Source organism: Anas acuta, chromosome 1, assembly GCF_963932015.1.
Source record: "Anas acuta chromosome 1, bAnaAcu1.1, whole genome shotgun sequence".
Taxonomy (NCBI): Eukaryota; Metazoa; Chordata; class Aves; order Anseriformes; family Anatidae; genus Anas; species Anas acuta.
The window spans coordinates 113,774,327-113,789,645 of NC_088979.1; the positions used below are offsets into that span (position 1 = coordinate 113,774,327).

Below are 15,319 nucleotides of genomic sequence, written 5' to 3' on the forward strand. Positions count from 1 at the left end.
ATCATTTGGATTGTTTTTTATTACTGTTCTTGTGTCAGAGCATCCAATTTTGATCTCTGTTAAGGAAAAATGTTGCCAGATCTGGTTGCGTAATATATAATGAGAAGAAAAATGTACAAGGAAGGGATTTGAAAAGTACTGGCAACATTGAGTTTCCTTTGTCTTAGCAAATGTGTAGGTAGGGAGTGATTCTAGAGGTTATAAGTAATGAAGGCATGTGGAGTAGAGAGAGAACCTTATTATAGTACTTGTGCATCCTTCCAATTACCATTGTTCATAAGACAGGGACAAAGTCAGCACAATTCCAATTTTGTTAAATTCCTCTCCTAACTTCTATAGGTAATTCCATTCATTTGACATCCAGTTCTCTCACTTAAGGGAAATTTATCAGGTGAGCTTTATTTTGAAGAAACAGTGGATCTGTATTGTGCCTGAAAGTCAAGACGCTTCACACAGGCAACATCCTAAGCCATTTTCTTAACTTTTTTGTGCTTCAGTAGTTCATTTGGCAAAAACAAAAAGCTCTAAAGCCATCAGATTTTAATAAGTAAAAAGCAAATGCCAAATATTATAATTTACCTGTGCAGGCAACTGTTGAGAATCTCTATGAATCACACTGGAAATCGGTTTTCAACTTCTCTTGCTGCCTACCTATATCCTCCCACATTCAGCTTAAATTAGAAAAGTTATTATTCATGTTCCCTTTGTTAGGTGGTGTTGCTACTGAATATTTACTTTAACAGTGTTTTTACTTCAGCTTAAGATAAAGCAATCCCCTTCTGCATCGCCTGCAAAGCGTACGGATGTTTTTGGATTGCAAACGTTGTGCTGTTTAAATGCTGTTTATGTAAATACTTTTCCCGGAAACTCCTCCTTCATGGTAATACAACAAACAAAATTAATAGAAGAAACCCTTCCCTTATGTGAATTGAGCCTCTTCCAGTATTAGAAGTAGATCTATTGAGGGATGAATCAGACAAGCAGGGCCAGAAAAACCATAATGTGGTAGAAAAATCTCCAGAAGAAAAGCTAGCTTCCTTTATGCCCAAGTAATTCTAAAATAATGTGCTAATTGCGTGCAATTAATCTGCATTATTTTTCATGGTACTGTCTGAAACTGCATTAATCTAAGCAGGGCACTTCTGTTGTTGTCTCAGGAGTCATAGGAGGCCCTTGATTGTCGTCTGGCAGAGAATGGTATTTGCCCATTTAGAGAGAAAAACCACTTGACCTTGCTTTGAAAGCACTTGACTGATCCAGCAAGTAGCCGCACCACCTTCCTTAAAAGCATGAGAGCTATGGGCTCTATCGTAGGCAGCCTGAAAGGCTGTTCCCAAAAAGCAGCTATGTGTAATCATTCCACTGCTGGATCAATGCAGGAAGCAGAAATCACATTAAAACTGAATCACTTGGATTCACGTTATTTCATACATTGCTCGTATCTAATGCAATGTCAGAACTGGAGACCAACTAAATGAAGGTGTCCTTAAGATAGAAGGATACATGTGAAGCTCTGTGAAGCTATAAAAGTGTTTTTCATCTGAAGAATCTGGGGGGCAGAAGCACTACTCGTAAGAGTTAATTCTTACGTAGAGCTCTCTTCTTCCATGGTCCTTTACTGCCTGCATTCCTCCAAATACACCAGCATGAAAGCACCACGTCACTGTGAGATGTCATTTAGAAGGCAGACAGAAGCTAACTGCAGATCGATCTGGGTGTAGTGCAGATGGAGGAGGAACAGGAGTTTCATTTCCTGTATCTGGTCTGAGAAATCAGTTTTTTTATCCTTGCCACTAGAATTGCAGGGGTTCAGTCTTGCATGTGGCCCTAGCAAGAGCTGAGATTTGGCTCTCAGAAATGTGTGGCTGAGGAAGGCTCATCTGGAGCCAGCTCACATGCTCCTGCATGCACTCCCTAAAGCTCCAGAAGGAACATCAGCCATGTTTTGCTTCTTAGGCTTTCTGTGGCTCTGAAATCCCTCTGAACCTCATAGTATGGTTTGGTGTCTTGCTCCTCGGCGTGCACCATCTCCTGGGCTCTCTTATCTCTAGGCTAGAACGCAATTTATGCAAGTACCCCTTTAGGAACTGGGATTAGTGCTTGTGGCCATATTAAAGGTGCTGTTTGCAGGCTGTTAGGGATGTTTGAAAGTAATGTCATATGTATTAAAGTAGGAAGGTCATGCATTTCATATTCCAATCCCCTTATCTTCTAATGTCAGCGAACAGCATGATGTGCTGATTAATATGTGCTGTGCTGGTAAAGAATGCAAAGTAAGGGCTGGATTTTTACCTCTTAATCTGATTCTCACGTAGAGAGTGAAGCTTCTGTGGCGTTAATGACTTAATACGGATGTTGCAAGAGTGTAATAGAGGCTCTTCAACTACATGCTAAGCGTTCAGTATTTCAGTAATGACACAATTAGTCACTTGAACTTGCATCAGTGAGTGCTGTGCAGGAAGGTGAATCAGAAGTTCATATGAATTTGAGAAACCACTGCCTGGTACAAACAACACCCAGGTCTGGTATCTCCATCTTTTTCTGCTGAAAGCATTAGAGGACTTCCCCTCTTTTCTTATATGAAGTAGAGGAACTTCAGGGAAAATTCTTTCTTGAAAATGAATGTCCACCTACTATTAAACATTAACACTTTTGTTTTGGCGTGTAGGTCTGCTGTATGCTATGACATATGGAAAAAAAAGCACGAAGTGTATTACTAATTGTGAGTTACAGTAAGAGCAAATAAGTGATCTCTGTGTGACCTATAAAGAGGACTAGGCAAAATCAAGAGCCTGTATGTGAACATTTCCAGTTTCAGAGCTCTTTGAATTTTGCATCCAAATTTTGCAGCCCGGGCTTCTCTCCAGACTTGACAAATGTTAATTAAAAAGAAGAAATTAGCGTGATGCTGTTTCTTTTCATGCTGGCTCTCATCCCACTCCCTGAATGTCAGTGCTGCAGTGTGCCTCCACAGTGCAGCTGCACGTGCATGCGCACATGCGGTTGCACGTTCTCCTGCCTGTCATTTTGGGAAAGTAGCAGTAGATTTTGGCAGCATAAAAACATGACTGTGAATACCCCATCCCTGTTCCTGCAGCAGCATCACTGCTTTCCACTTAAATGTTGATGTATTTAAGGTTTTTTCAGGCGGATGGATGCTTTCTGACAATGGCTTGAAATAAAACAATATAAAAAAGCCTGCCCTATGACATCAGTGCCTGTGAGCTTAAGTAAACAGAGGATATCAGTGCCAGCTTTACTAGGTGAATACCGCTCATAGGTGGGGAATTTCCACAGCAGGCTTTGAGGTTGCAGAAGATATTTTCCAGTGCTACTTCCTCCTTTCAGCAAACACCATTACCATGGTTATTTTCTAGATATGGGCTGATACTTAACTCCAGAGCTTGGTGTTGCTAGAAATGTCTGACTTTTGGATGCTTAGTAACAGCCCTGCCCCTCTGGAAACAATTGTTCCCAGGCAAGGCTGGCAGGAGCAGGGTTTGATAGCTTTTCATTGAGAGCAAATAACAGTGTGAGTAATGCAAATCTTTCACTTAGAAAACTGGCTACAGTTTTGCTCTGTTCTTTTTCATTCCTGGTCTTAAGTAATTAAGAGTGGTTGTACTTCAGTACTCCATCCCAGAAGCAGCTGAGACATACTAGTCACTGGTGTCTTAGCTGCCTGTTGTAAAAATTGTCAAAGGTGAATGTTTTGAGGTCAAAAGTACAGAATAATTATTTTTAGCAGTATTTCTCTTATGACTCAGTAATTGTGGTTGTTCATTCAAAGTATTTTCCTGCTTCTGTAGCTTTCAAAAGATGATAATACTTCAAACAATATCCTAGCATTACTCAGCAGTAATGCGAAGAATTAAGTTGCAGACTGTAGGCATCCCCTGGATCAAAAATTTCCTATTCTTGCTTTAGCTGTTGGCCTGAAGTTTCTCACTCTATCTTGGGAGGGGCGGGTCTGGTTTTTGAGAGTTTTCTCTATCCTTCTGTCAGCATTGCTGGACCTTGAGCATTTTATCTCCTTTTAAAAAATCAATTTGGGCAAAATAACAAGCCATTAGTCAGAAAGGACAGGACGATTGTGGAATTTTGCGGGAAACTAGTGCCAAAGAATGGTTGAGAAGGTTCCAAGAGGTTTTACTGCATCTGTTGGTCATTGTTTCCTTTGTGATAGGAAGTGCACAAGTTCTCAGCATGATGGCAAGAGGGATTTCTGCCGAATCTGACAAATGCTATCAAACAATGGTAAAAACAATGAAAACTCTGTGGTTTTAAGAGTGTCACTTACTAATTTTGCATTAGTTTGTGTAGCAGCCATTTCATTTCAGCTTTCTGTAGAATGCCCTTATTATGTGCTCTAGTAAAACATATTTAGGGTTTTTCGTCATCTTCAGCTGTTTAATATTGGCAGTAAAGAATAAAACCTATTGTTCTGAGAACACTGTGTGGCAGAAAGGTGTAGTAGGTTTGGAGAGTTTTATTGCAAGAAGTACTTTGGTACCGTGACATTTCTGTTTTAATAAGAATGTACTTAACACTACGTGTGAGTTTGTGAGAACTTGATTGAAGACAGGATTGCAAGTAACTGTGTTAGAACAGGTAGACAATTGAATATACAATTGTAGGTATACAATTAGATTTTGTCTGGTTGTGTGTAGGATTGACATGCAGGTAACAAATTTAAACTAGTAGAATGAAAAAAACTTCACTTGAAAAGCTCTTCTGTATTACCTTAGCTTAAATATAAAAGATATGCCTCCTCTTAGCCACATTCCCTTTATTGCTTCTACTTAGTCCTTGGCCTCTTATCTCTCTTAGGTGCAGCACTGCTTTTTCTTCTAATGATCATGATTCCTTTCGAGCACCTAACGATGAAAATTCTGTATTTTGTAGCTAGAATGTCTCCTGCAGTCCTTTAGTGACTGTTCATATAGGCAAGGGCCAAAAACACAACAGAGGTAAAACAAATTCTCATTAACCTCAAACAGCATAAAAGAGCAAGGCAGGACCAGATTCTGTCCTGTGCCCATCAACAAAGGATTGTGTACTTCCATCACACTTTTCCAGTTTCACTGAAAATGTATGCTTTTAGTGTTTGTTCTACATTTAAAAGTTGTGCTGACATAGCAGTGTTACAGAGAGGAGTGGGTTTGAGCGCTGTTTTTGTACAGTTGTGCTTGCAAGTCCTTCCTGAGAACTGCTTCCAGTTTAACTCTCAAATTCTTCTGCGATGTTGGCAGTTTGTCCCAAATTTTGACAGCCACAGCTTACACAGTTGCAAAGGAAAATTTGACAGCATGACCTGAATGTAACTGCAGTTAATCTGTCTGAGCTTCTGCTAACCTGGGTGGAAAGTACCTGGTGCATCTCTGTAAGTGTCACATGCAAGTGGCCACTGCTGGGAGGGGAGGCCTGCTGGCATCATTTCCTGTGGGTGACACGAGGAGATGAGAAGCAGGAAGCTGGACCCATGTATCCCGTCCTACACCTTAGCTTCTCTACAGAGTATGAAGAAAACCCTACTGCTCTCACAGACTGCAGGACAAACCCAGTGTGATACCACAGCTACAGACAGCAGGGAGGTGAACACCATGGTGCTTGGCACCCTTCTGCTGAAAGCAGCTCATCAGAATTCAGTGTCTTGTTGACCAAGGGGGAAGGAGGAAGTGGTGCTAAAGCCAGGCAGTAGCTTCTGTGCCCAGAACAAATCAACCAAAATGATGAAAATGAAAACCACATAAGCTGCTTACAAATTCAAGGCAACTGGTAGGCTTCATCTCTTGAATTGTTCTTGAGGGCAGGCTACCCAATCTGAGTCAGGATTACTTTTCCTATGTCACTTTTTTTTTCTTCTAACATCTTTACTGTCTCTCTTTTAATAATCTTTATACCCGAAGCCCTCAGAACTCTGGATGGGCCTACTTACTTCCTTCTCTGCAGGCGACATTGCTGTGTTGCCACTTTCAAAACCCCTCGTGTTTGAACCACCTGTTTCTGTGGAGAAACTTCGTTCTTACCTGCATCGTGAAGAGCTGTAATGATTCACAGAGCTTCAAAGCAGGTTAACATGACCTTTATAAGCATGAGGTTTGGCTAGGAGGAGGGAACATTTTGTTTGTGAAAAAACAATGTTTTGTCCCAGCGTGCGAGAATAAGAGAAATGGGAGAAGATAAGGCCATATTACAAAGCCTTTAGAACAATGTACTATTTCCCTTAAACCCTAGACTTTTATCCTATGGCCCTGCAGTAGTGGAGTCTCTCCGAACATCCAATTTTGCCATTCCTGATTTTGTCAGAGTGACCCCAACCTAGAGCTTCAAGACCGCAGCAATGAAGAGGACCCACAGCATACAGAATAGCATACTTGCTCTGTACCAGCAGAATAGGTCTGCATCTAAAAAGAAGTGTGGCGTTTGTGTTTTAGTTCCTTGAAATTCAAAATGCTAGTGTGTAAGAGTGTGACTTATGAGGGACCTTCTGACAAGCAGAAGATGGAACTTTGCTATGACAGTAAAAATACAACAATCATAAAAGTGTATCAAGTAATTTTACAACACTCCATTTCATATCTCATCCCAGAGAATGATGATACTTCCTTTTCACAGTCGTTAAGTGTGCTAGCTCCAAAAGTGTCCTTTCTTGTACTTCTGTGATTGAGTATGCTTTACTCCATGCAATAGTTGTTTACAACACACCAGTCTTCTACTGGTTGCAAACACATTTATTCCAGACAATGGTGCCAGTGCTTATCAGTTCGTATTGGCCATTGGAAAACAAAAGGCAGACAAGAAGGCTTCTGTTTTCAGTGGCTGGTCAGGATAGTACTGGAAGTCACTTCTTGGTGCTTTTCACCCTGTGCTAGAGGACAGCTGCCAGCGCTCAGGGTCCTCTTTCATTCAGCACTGCCTTCCTGGAAGTGGTGTCCTGGTAGGCTCTGGTTGGGGCTAATTCTGGCACTGACCTCCCTTCCTTTCACAAACTGTGCAGTGATGATGTTCCAGGGAGGTTTTCACAGTGAGTCATTAGAGCCCTACAAATCCAGTTAAAACAGACAAACTTGTCAAAATGAGTCATATCTTTCAAGTGGTGATTGCTATTTTGAGTGACTAGCTTACATTACGCTTACCAGGACACTCAGGAACCCGTGGTGTGTAAACTTCCCCGCTGATCTCCATTCCCACCGCGCGACCAGGCAGGGCAGCTGTATTACTCGTGTCACTGAGGCACCTTCCTCTTCCCCAGATGGTGTTTCTGGGTGTACACAGCACCAGGTTGGGAGGAAGTGGCTTTGGGTGTCTGTGAAACGTTGCCTCAGGCAAAGGATGTCATCGCTCTTCTTGGCCAGCCCTTCGAAGCAGCCTGGATATCCGGTGCCTCTGCCTTGGAAGGAGCTGGAAATGGGACAGGGAAAGCAAAGGCACCTAAAACTGTGCCAAGTGTGTGCAGGGAAGAAAGGCAGGGTCAAGGATGTGCTGGTCGTAGTCACTCCCATGGAGGATGGGCTTGGAGGACAGGAGGTGGTCAGGAGGAAAAATTGGACTCGCACACAGGGAGAAAGCAATCTCAAACCAGAAAGCTGCAGCATGGGAAGAGTCGGCAGTAGCTGGATGAGGCTGCTTTTGTGATGCAAAGGGACAAAAGGGAGCTGGAATTGTGGAGGAGGGAGTCAGCAAGGAAGCAAAAGCACTGGAGCAAGTGTATTTGCCATGAGAATAAAGAGCAAGAAGGAAGCACGGTTTGTAAGAAAAAGAAATTGTGTGCTTAAAGGGAGGGATGGGGAGAACAGATTGCTATGAAATTACAGTTTGTTACAGTGCTAACATAAGTTAGCCAAAGTTGTACGTTCCCCCAGCATTTGTGTGCGCTCCCGTCACCACACACCCACCCCAAACACTGCTCAGTTTACTACAACTACTTTCAGTGCCCCAAGGCCAGAAGAAGGACATCAAAGGAAATGATAAGAGAAAAAGCTGGAGGACAAGAAACAGATACACAAGTAAAGGAAATTATGAACGGAAGAGGAGGGTGGGGGAGGACGGCAAAGTCTGGTGAGCCGAATATGCTGAAATAATGCTGTTTTTCTAATAGACCTCATTTGAGAGGAGCTCTTTCAGGTTGTGGTCTCTGAATGGCTGGAGCTGTTCCAGTTGTGTTGCAGGGAGATATTACAGTATCTGCTGCAGCCACAAAGAAACAGTTAAGAGCAGTGTAAACTGTTGCAAGAGTACAAGCAAGAGTTTGCTTGTGACAGTTACAAATGGATAAAATTGTCCTTGTTTGGCTACTGATTGAGGGGAAAGGGAAAAAAATCATACTGTAACCCTTTTCAGGGCACTATTTTTCTCTGTTGTCTTGTGTTGTTTTTTTTTTTTGTTGTTGTTGTTGTTTGTTTGTTTGTTTTTCTTTCCTCGTTGGACATTAACTGCATTGATCTGCAGTCACTCAATAGATAAAGGGGAGTTCATTTTTCAGTGCTGTATGTTCAGCATTTTTTCAGGAAATAGAGAAATTAAAAAAAAAAAAGCTGTCTTACAGGTTTCGCAATTCACTGATGATAACTCTAGTGGAATTTCTGTTGGATACTTCATTTTTTTCAGTCTGCAAGTTCATATTTGGTGTCAAAGGGAAAAACTCACAATTACCTCTTCAGGTATGCCAGGTTTAAAGGCAGTTATATTTAAAAAAAATTTAGCTGGAGAATCCTCCCCCTGCTCCTTGAGGAGAGGCATAACCTGTATTTAAATTTGCTGCACAAAATTCGGGAAGTAACTTTGTCCTCGTTTCCTTACTGTCCCTTCTCCAAACTGAAGCCCTGTAATGAGGAGCTGGTTGGAAATACTCCCATGGAACCGAGACCAATTTGAACAACACCCACGTGCTGCGACTGAAATGCTTCTTTTGAAGCTATCAATCGCAGACCTTGAGCTGGGTTTCAGCTGGAGCCCTGCCTGCCTCCCTGGCACCATGCCGCAGAACCACAGACCAACCATACGCCTGCATGCCCTGGGCCTGGGCCAGGCTGCCCAGACTGCCTCTGGCTCCACGGCTCTGAGGCGGACCCACCAAGCTGGGGGTGGCAGCGTCTCATCGTCAGCTGCCAGCACTGACTCTGCCTGCGGTCCTGGGAGTTCAGCTTTGCTGCTGGCTGAAGCTGCTGGAACTGGAAGCTGTGGACAGATTGGGTTGCCAGGTTTGTTTCCTCAGCGGCACCTTTCTGCCGCTGCCTACACGCACAGCTGGGGATGTGCAGTTTACAGGGCAGGCTGAAAAGTAACCCCGTTGGACCCCCTCTGCCCTGCCCCCAAATGCAGAATCACGCAGTTGGCTCAGCAGTTCCCTTCAAAGAAAGAGAAAGCAAAAGGTAGGATGTTTTGGCTGGCAGACCACAGCTAGACCTGCTTCAGCTCGTGGTTCAGCTGCAGGCTGCATGGCCAGCCTGTGGCTGTCCATTAGTTTAGTGTCTCCTACCAATACTAAAGAGTTTCACCAAGCAGGCAGGTCCACAGCACATAATATCTAAACTAAAAACAAAATATGCTGCTATTTATTTCAGTACTTGGTGCTTCTTACATTTGCATTTGCTTTTGAGAAGCCCTGTCAGAGAAACAATTAAATGAATTTAAATAAATCTCACAAAAGCTTTTAATTTCAATGGGAGATAGATTTCCCCTGCTCCCATGCATGAACCTTTCATGGCTAAATGAAATACTGGACAAGAGAATGGCAGAATGCCAGCCCTCTTTATTTTGTGATATTGTAATAATAATGATCTCATATGATATTATTACCCTGTTCTATACTCATTTTGGCCTTTTCCCTTTTTCCACAGAACATCTCCTTTGTTATTCATTGATTTTATTCGTGTAATAGCATTACCCTGAAACACAGGCTAGACTGAGGCTGATGCACATAACCACCCAAGAAGACAGAGCAATCACACTCACCCACGGTGCTGTTCGGTGTAATATCTGTCGTGTTCACCGAAAGCTGCACCTCCTCTCTCTCTCTGTTGTGGGCTCTAAAATAAGCAGAAACCATGAGCTCGGGGAGTCTGAGCTAAACGGGGCAGGAGGCAGAGGAAGTGAGAAACTGAGAACTACCACACACGTTTACCTTCTTCCCTGCCATCCGTATCTGAGCAGGCACTAGGACACCAGGCTAAATCGCTCTTAGAATAGACCCAGTACAGCTGGTTTCATGCAGCACCTGAATCTGGCTCTGGGAAGTGGTGAGAATTAAAACCTGGATCTCACGTAATTTTCGTCATCGACCGAAGCCTTAACAAAAACCAGACCGTCACTAATCATGTTGAGCATTCACTGGGGAAACGTTCCTCAACCGGTTCCATTTCCCTGTTCAAGCAACTTTGCTCATGGTACATAAGGCTGTATAGAAATAGCATACATGACATTATACGCACATAAAAACTGCTCTAAAAATGAAGCACTTGCTAATCTTGTGTGGACATTGTGCTAAAAGTGGTGTATCCATCAAAAGGAAACCAAAATCCATTTCATGCAAGCTCATCAAGAAAACATACACAATATGCAACCATTTCACAGCTGCCAAAAGAGATCAGTCTAATTTCTTTTTTTAGCTAGAAGGGGAAATCTAACCAGGCAAAGCTAGTGAGAGCCAAGAAGGCTAAAAAAAAAAAAAAAAAAGAAAGAAAAAAAAAGGTAGAAACAATTCAGAATTTCATCCAAAAGCAGAAGAGTTTGTCAGAGCAGTGCATGCACTGGGCTAAGCGAAATAGTGTGGTTGCACGTGAGGCGTGTCAGCTATGGGTTTGTTGGAGTGTTATTTGTAACCCTGGGAATTAGAGCTATAGAAATCATTTCAGGCACTTCTGTTTCTGGTATTCCTCTGTCCTTTTCTATCTTTCCCCCAGCTCTGTCCCTTTCTCAGCCCTCCCCCACACAACAACTGCCTGCCAGCTGGCGATACTTTCCTTTGTCTCTCTGCAGAGACCATTAGGTCCAAGCACGTCTCGATGAATTTGAGGATATCATCTGCTTGCGCGTACTGAGTAATCAACAATTTCCACAGGACAACCACTCTCACTTAGCTTCCATTCTCTTAAGGATATCTCAGAAATGGCATGAGTTGTTTAAATGTTTTAAATTGGCACCGAGCGAAGCCCTCCTGCCCTTCTCCCCACCGGTCTCCAACCAGCATGCCATGAGAAGCCCCTTCAGCCATGAGAGGCCAGATACTGAAACCATTTGGAAAAAAATGGATTTGGATGGTGGGCAGGGTGGCTGGGTGACTCTGACCGAGTCACCAGTTCTCCCTCGGCAGCAGGGTCACCAAGCAGAGTGGGCCAGGCGCAGGCTCCTTGAGGGGCGCCACATCAGCTGTCAGACAGAAGACGTGACTCAGGTGCACCTAGGATTCGGCATTTTTCCTCTCCAGGAGAGTGCAGTTAATGGCTCTCTCCTGGAAGAAGTGACTCCATCTGGCTTTGGCTCCCAGTGCACGCCGCCCCAGCAGATGCTGTGGAGATGTGCTTACATTTCCATGTTGTCCGCTGTGCAGTCACTTGAGGCCCGCAAGGCATCCAGCCACTCAACCTCCCGAGACCCCCGTCACTGCCTCTGAAGAGAGTGAAGTGTCCCTAGCCAGGTATTCCTCGGATAAGAGGAGTGGTGCTATTAGAATTACTACAGTGCCGTTCTGCTGCTAGTGGATTCCTTGTGCTCGGTTACCTACCGCAAATTTAATCTGTGAGCATAACAGGCTTCTCGCCGTGTTTTCACAGCCCGGCTCTTCAAAGTAAAGCCCTTTGTTCCCAGCTAGGAGGATAAATGGGTTTTAGCTTCATTTTCTCAGAGGGAAGCTTATGTGATTGCGCTGTCTGTCATCTGTCTATGCCGATAAGTTTTTAACTGCCACAGCCAATTATAATTATTTCCAAAGAAAAACATCGCCAGAGGCAGACACATCTCCATGATAATTATATTTCTATGGGTTTTGTGAAAGAAGGCAGCAGACTGGGTCGGGGATGGGGATGGGGAGGAGGAGGGAGAGGACAGAGCACAAGACCACAGTGTCCTGCGGAGGGAATCTGGGAGATCTCGGCTGTCCCCTCAGCCTGCAGAGCCTGCGGGCACTGCAGTGTTGGGCGACACGAGCATCCCTCTGAACGTCCCACAGAGGAGCAGGCAGCGGCACTATTTGTGCCCTTGAGTTGTACTTGCAGGTGGCAGAACTTGTATGGCAGATGGGGTGGGCTGGCCGCTGCCCCCAGGGAGGACTGGTGTGCTCGGTATGGGTGGAATATGCTCTGTGCTGCAACTAGCTGAACATGCTTAGCGACGGCATTGCCGATAAAATGTGGTGGGCAACACGTGTTCTGTGCTCAGAGACCAGCTCATGACAGCCGCTAAGGTCAGGTTTGAATATTTAGGTGATGGAGCCATGGTAATTAAAGATCCTCAGAGCCTAATCCTCTCTGAAATCAGAAGGGACTACAACTTACACTGCATCAGAAGTCAGGTCTTTAAACACCTTTAAAGCTGTCAGCCTTCCTTCTCTAATACCTTAGAACAACTGACCCTCTCTCTGAGCAAATCCTGACTGAAATGAGAGGCTTCTGGAACTGCCTTTGAGGATAGAGTAGAAAATTATAGTTTTGGCACAACGTAACCATTCCCTGGAATCCAACACGTTGTTTCCCCATTACATAATTTTCTTGGATGTGTCGCAACGCCTAGGGTGAAAGACCGTGTTCACCGCCGAGATACCATAACATATAATTTCTATCAGCTCGCTGATAATCTGACCCACATCTCCGGGAGCCTCGTTTCAGCAGAGGGCAGCTGCAGATAGCACAGCAGACAGTTGCTCTGTTGCCATCGGTCCGCCACAGGTGAAGCCGCTGGTCTGCAAAGGGAACTGCACGCGCCTTGGGCATGCAGTAAGAAGTATGGGTAGGAGCCAGGGAAGAGGGGTGTGAAAGAAGCACCATTTCCCTAAAATTGTTTTGAAATGGATGAAAAATGACTGCATGTCAAACAACTGTGAAAGGTTTACGCTTATTCACAGCATTCCTTTATTTTTGACTAGGTGTGCAGCAACTGTTCCTGAAAGTTAATTCAGGCTTTGGTCTCTTGTAATGCTTAGAAGCCCATTAATATTTAGAAGCGTTGCTCTAATTCCTTTTTTGCCCTCTTGCCCAGGCAGGATCTCATAAGAAAATTTTGCTTTTTTTTTTTTTTTCTTCGACAAACTATGATAAGTTCAGGGCTAAGCTTGTTCTATAAATGTCATGTTCTCTAGAGCTGTGATGTATAGCCTTTGGTAGCCTGCCTCTGCCCCCAAGATGGTTCTGAGTTAGATCCTAGGCCTGGAGGAAATGATACGGAGCCTATTCTCAGCCCTGCCACTGGCTGATTATGCGACTTTAGTCAGTTCATTTAACCTCAGCATGCTTTGGTTTCCAGATCAAAAAAAAAAGGGGGGTAACATCTTCCTTTGTGACTGCTTTGCGGTGCCGGGAGAACAAAGTATTACCTATAGTGTTACTATAGTGCTGTGATTTCCAGATGCAGATGGTTTCTGTGAGCGTTGTGACACAGGGCAGCACGTACGTCGAGCAAGCCCATGAACACAGAGGTCAGGCCACTGCTGAGGGAGACAGCTCTCACAGCCAGTTTGACAAATCTATCCACAGATACCCTTTGCTTTAGGCACACAGGCTTTTATGTCACTCTTCAGAATTTCCCTGCCAGCTAGGCCCATCGCTGCCTCCTGTGCTCTGGTTTATGTGTGTGCTGCATGCCTGTAGCAGCTTCACTTGCTGCACACAGATAACAGATGATCAATGGCACTCCGAAGAGCTGTAAACCAGTATAAAATGGCAGATCGGTGTCTAGTAATGGCACTGAAATAGCTGCCTAATTTAAAGAGAAAAACTGTGCCTCGCAAGTCGTAAATGAGGGACTCATGCACAGTTTTGAAAATGCATGAACCACTGCTGTAGGAGCACTTGGGCCCACTCTGCAAGTCAGATGTGGGGCTGGCTTTTCACAGCTTTCGAGATGTTCCTGTGGCAAGCTGTTAGAGTGTGCGGGGTTTGCTTTGCACACCTAGCTTGGAAAGGAGAGCAGAACTGCCTAACATCTCTCTCAGTCGGAATCCAGAGCCTCCGAACTGCCTCATGCTGCCTAATCCAGTTTCCTGAAATTCACATCACGGAGAGGCATCACTGACCTTTCTCAGCAGCAGCAGGCAGAGCACAGCTCCCTCCAGAAAACCAGGGAAACTGCATGCACGGAGAGTTATTTTGGGGGGATTTGCGAAACCCCTCTCAGGAGTACAGGAGGCAGCACCTGCCTCAAAGCAGCACCCTCTCGCGCGAGACTCCTGGCTTCATGAGCTTTCCGGCGAGCGCTGTTCAGCTCAGAGGCGAGCGTGGGTGCCTTATGTGCCTTAGCAACAGAGGCGTGCTGCAGCTGCAGCCTCCTGCTCTCTGCAGCAGGAGCAGAGCCTCCCCACAGCTTTCTGACAGGCGACACGCTGTGTGGCTCACCACAGAGCCCTCGCTGGCCCCAGCACCTGCCCGCGGCCCGCAGCATGCTGGCACTTGGTCCGGGCACAGATGCAGGAGCTCTAACAGCCGTGCCTGGCTCCCACTCGAGCCAGCTTCTTCTGGCTCCAGAGAACATCATCCGAGTCCCTCCGGCAGGAGCGGGATCAGCTGCCTCTCGCCATCCTGCAGTCAGATGGCTCCGGGGGCTCCGGGCTTTTTACTCGAGCCGAGTGCCGGAGGGTGTCTGAGCGCTTCATGGGATCTGGGGAGAGAACAGACACAGCGGGCAGGGCACGGGTCATCACTTCACGGGGACGGGCAAGGGGAAGGGGACGAACCTCCCAACGCAGCGCTGCTGTTGAGGATAAGGAGACGTTGTAAGGGCGCGTGAGGCGTTAACGGACCGCCCGTGCCTCAGAGGATTTCCCTTCTGCCCTGGCTCCCACCGCCCCAGCCCCTGCTGGGCTGTGGGGCTTTGACACCATACAGCGGTGCACGCGTGTCCATATGTGCCTGTGTAGCCGCCCCCCCGCTTCGTGCTCTGCCTGGAGGGCTGGCAGAGGAGCCCCGGCCGCTGAGGGACAGCAGCGCGGGGGCGGCCGCCCGCACCCCCGCCCACGGGGCTCTGCCCCTCCCCACAGCGGGGCGGGGAACCGGCCGTTGGCGACCGTTAGGGGCGCGCGGCGGCGGCGCAACGCCCGCCCCCGCGCTTCGGCGGCCAATCAGCGGCGACGGAGCGCCCCCCCCCCGCGGCGGGGCGTCCAATCAGCGGC

The 15,319-nt window shown here is 45.8% G+C and overlaps 2 long non-coding RNA genes across 3 annotated transcripts; both read right to left on the minus strand.

The window, feature by feature from the left end:
* Positions 1-4,212: 4,212 nt before the first annotated feature.
* LOC137862165 (uncharacterized) lies at positions 4,213-10,355 on the minus strand. Of its 2 annotated transcripts, XR_011100072.1 has the most exons (4): positions 10,127-10,355; positions 9,958-10,031; positions 7,140-7,404; positions 4,213-7,043 (listed from the first exon to the last, which is right to left on the minus strand). It is a non-coding gene; the product is annotated as an uncharacterized lncRNA (long non-coding RNA). The 2 variants fall into 2 exon arrangements; XR_011100071.1 differs by lacking the exon at positions 10,127-10,355 and having other exon boundaries at positions 9,958-10,112.
* Positions 10,356-13,922: 3,567 nt separating this feature from the next.
* LOC137862328 (uncharacterized) lies at positions 13,923-15,284 on the minus strand. The gene is made up of 2 exons (XR_011100186.1): positions 14,885-15,284; positions 13,923-14,808 (listed from the first exon to the last, which is right to left on the minus strand). It is a non-coding gene; the product is annotated as an uncharacterized lncRNA (long non-coding RNA).
* Positions 15,285-15,319: the final 35 nt, after the last annotated feature.